This window comes from Montipora capricornis, chromosome 4 (genome assembly GCF_036669925.1).
Source record: "Montipora capricornis isolate CH-2021 chromosome 4, ASM3666992v2, whole genome shotgun sequence".
Classification (NCBI taxonomy): domain Eukaryota; kingdom Metazoa; phylum Cnidaria; class Anthozoa; order Scleractinia; family Acroporidae; genus Montipora; species Montipora capricornis.
Window position 1 is genome coordinate 24015584 of NC_090886.1, and position 3983 is coordinate 24019566.

The window sequence follows — 3983 nt, forward strand, 5'->3', positions numbered from 1 at the left end:
TCCCTCATCTCAACTTTTCAGCCACCAAAACGCAGCACCTCAGGACCTAGTAGTTCAGCCAAGGAGCTTTCCTTTGGTAATTCTCTAGGGCCAGAAATCACCTGGCCAAATCCAAACAAATGTCACGGTATTCTTACAAGTGTTGTCTCGCCCCCCTGCCTGTCTGATGGGATGATTCTCTTTTAGATTTTCCAAGACAGGTGACATGAAGTGGTGATCTTTGGTGAGGTGAGAACTCTCCAATGCAAGTTGCTGTGGAGTGGCACCTCAAATCAAAGAAAGGACTCCATGGCACCATGTTTACAGGTGTCTTTTGTGAAAATAAAGGAAATTTCCAGGACGGATGGCAATTGCTGAAGAGAGCACCTCCCCTAAAAATACTTTCCCTAATTTGGGACCATTGTACCGACTCACACCATCAAGGGATAAAAGTCCTCTGTTCTATAAAGGCCAGGCCATCAATCTCCTGGTCACCGAAAAAAATGTACAGTAGGAAAACGCCTTCAACCTTCAAGAGGAGCTTTCCAAGAGAAGTTGACCTTCTCATTCATAAGTAGGGATACCTCTTAATAGATTAAAATCCTTCAACCCCAGAATCAAACTTTTAGTCGTGCAGTGTTGTGCTACTGCTTGAGTATACCTATGAAATTATATGCTACACCGGTACCCAATGTAATGAAAACTAGTGAGTGCTACTTTTCTGCAATTATGCTACTTTTTATAAACGAATGAAGTCCAGAATTTTTTTTGGGAGCCGATGAAAGTGTTAGGAGCGGATTATTTCCAAATTGAACTGGAGTTTAGTAATATTGATGGAATTCGGTTTGATTTTTTTTCACGCTAGATTTACTGTTGCTTGTAAACTGTTCCCGTTTTCCCTTTTTAGTTTGTTTGGGAGGGGGCTCAATATTATTGCTACTGGTTCGTTCTCTGTAATTAGATTCTACGGGCTTGTTATAGTTGTCACTTTTGCGTGCTTTTTAATGTGTTTGTTGGTGTTTTCCCAGTAGTCTACACTTTTCTTGGCACAACATCTGGGCTGCCTTTCCCTAAGTATGTTTCAAAGCACGAATGTGGTGTTTTGCTCATAGTATGTCAGCACGGTCATCACTGTGATTTGTTTTGCGATGAAGGATAAGTTTCACCTTGGCTTCTAAACTGCTTGAGGTTGTCATTTTGACTTAACATATTGGAAATGTGGTATGGTGCAGGATGCACGTAGCATGTGTCAGAGTCTTTCTCATACCCGATGCTCGTTTCCTCTAGGGCAGAAAATGTATCAATTCAGGGTTACAACTTAAAAGAAAACAAAGATTAAAATTTATACAACACAAAGTTTTGTCTGAACAAAAATGAAATTGTGGGGAAGTGATTACACTGCTTTTCTTGGGACTACCTTTTGACGGTATTCATCAACACTTGTTGCTTGAAATTATGACACGGAATTAAAATACAAATCGGCAAACCCCTGCAAGCTGGAGTAAAATAATTTTGGCTACAAGAAAGATATGAAAATTGTTATTTTTTAAAATTTGTTGATTGATGATACTTGCAGTGGACTTTAAAATTTGCCTTTAACAATTATGCCACCATTTTGGCTGTGTTCTGCTGGATCAGAGGTTCTAATTTGCTTGGAAGATTTTTCAAGATTGTTTTCCTGTTGTCGCCCATCTGGCTTCTCCATTCCCAAGTCCCAGATCCTTTGCTGTCTGCGTTCCTTTTTTCCCAGACTGCGAACGAGACAACACAGCTATTGATTGCCTGGATCAGCTTGTCAAGGTGTACTTCAGTTTTTCTTCCCAGTGATCCAAGTCTCTTTATCATTCCACTGCATCGCACCTTGTACTATGTTGCTTTCATTGTTAATTTCGGTTTACAGTGTCCCCAATTAGTGCTCCAGCGCTAGAATGACGTAACACTTAAATAAAAAGTTCCTTTTCTTTCCTTTCCTTTCCTATCAATCAAGATATCTGAAATTCTACGCAGCTCGTCCAAAATGATTTGATCAGTGGGATGTTAAGGAGAGGTTCATGTACAAAACAGTTCTTCTCTCCCTTGGACTTGCTGATGTTACAGGTAAATTTGAAATTCAGGTTGAAATGATTTCAACCTAGGTAAATTTAATTTTAAAGTATTGTAGGTAAAAATTTGAAAGTAGGAAACATCAACAAAAAGTCCATCAATTGTGAGCAAGTACGTGTATATTGGTAGGTAAATCTGTGCTGGAAGTAAGGGGATGTGGTTAGCGTACGTTTTTCATGAATTAGTCTGTAAAAACGCCTTTGGTTGTTATTAAGTCTAAGCACTGGTTTTAAATGGTTAGCATTACGGTTGGGTACGTGGTTTTGCATAATGTGCATGATACTGAAACAATTGTGCTTTTTTAATCTCAGAGCAGCACCTTGTTTAATAAGAATTACCTTCATGTGACTTTGTTTTATTTTTATTTTTTGGTTTTTGGAAGGAAAAGGACATCCAAAAATTGACTTTTTATAGCTGCATAGATTATTGAATGATGTACTGTTACTTGTACAAATGTAGTTCAGCCGAAAACCCCTTTGCGGTTATAACCCGGGGGTTATAAGTACTTGAACAATCAAATTCAAAGTTTTTTTTTCTGGTAGTTCACAAAGTTTGTAACCTTTATTAAACGGTAATTACTTGTATGTAGTTGAACAAGAAGAAGTAATTTCCTTCTTTTTGCACCTCTTGTACATGTGTAACTGGTGAAGTGCTTTTTTGCATGCAGCAGTGAAACTTAGTTTAGTTGTGTCTAATGACACATTCATGTCTTCAGTAATTGTAGTCTGTTTGGTGCAATCCAAGTGTCAACAATTTCAAATTTGGTTACGACTTTCATAACTCCATGTTGTTTTTAAATTACTTTACCAAGAAGTGTGTTTGGGTGTAGTGGACTTTAATTTTTATTTGACAAAGTTGTTGACTTGGAATGAAATAGTATTGGGTTTTCTTATTGTCATTTTGTTGTTGTATTTCCTTTGTGTGTTTCTTGCTTTTTCCTGTTGAGATGTCCTTATCTCCATTGTTGACTAGATAAGTGAATAACAAGCACGTTTAGGTACAGGTTCTGCATCTACATCTTCGCATTCTTCTTCTTCTTCCATGGTAGAATGTTGATCACGTTTCTCATCTAGGGTAGTTTTCGTTTCTTTCCATGGTGGTATGGCAAATTATTCATAGGGTGTTTGTTTTGTTGCATCATGTTCTACGATTTTCTTTTTGTAAGCAGCTTCCCCTAGCACCTGACACCAATGATTTAGACTTTGTTCCTTTTCTTTTAAGATATTTCTGATGTTTTGCTTTACTGTTTGATTGTTCCTTTCCACCAAACCTTGAGTTGATGGTTTTCTGTGAGGTCCATGAAGTTGAAGTTGAAGTTGTTCTAGCAGAATTGGGACATCAGAGAATTCTTAAATTCCCGTCCATTGTAGGCTCGATCCAGCCGCTGTTTCGGGAAATAAGCCAGCTCTCACTCCCGAAATCACGGCTGGACGCGTGAAGTGAGCCATTGTTAATCTCCGCCAATCAGAAACTCGCCTGCACAAATCGGTCTGGCATAATTGTATTTTTTAGCCACGAAGGTATTCTTTGACCCGGCCGGTTCGAGGTTTACAGTGCTTTTAAGGTAGGATTCATCCAGGATTTCGACAACAAAAAGTGTTAGAGAAGCTGGAGAAAGGGGATTGTTTTCTACCGCCTGAGTTCGGAAACTTCACTAATTTTCCAGTTAGCGCCAAGGTCAATATACAGCTTTCAATCTTTCCTCAGATTTCGCTAATGTAAGAGCAAGTAAAATTCCTCAAGATAAATTGAAATTACTGATGAGTTTATTGGTCACAAAACGATGGGGCCGATGAGGTCGACCGAGAGCTGAAGCGAATGAATATTTTATGGAATGATCAATCATGTGGAGAATCCAATTCTGTTTGCGATGTCATGAAAATGTAGATGGTACGTTTCTA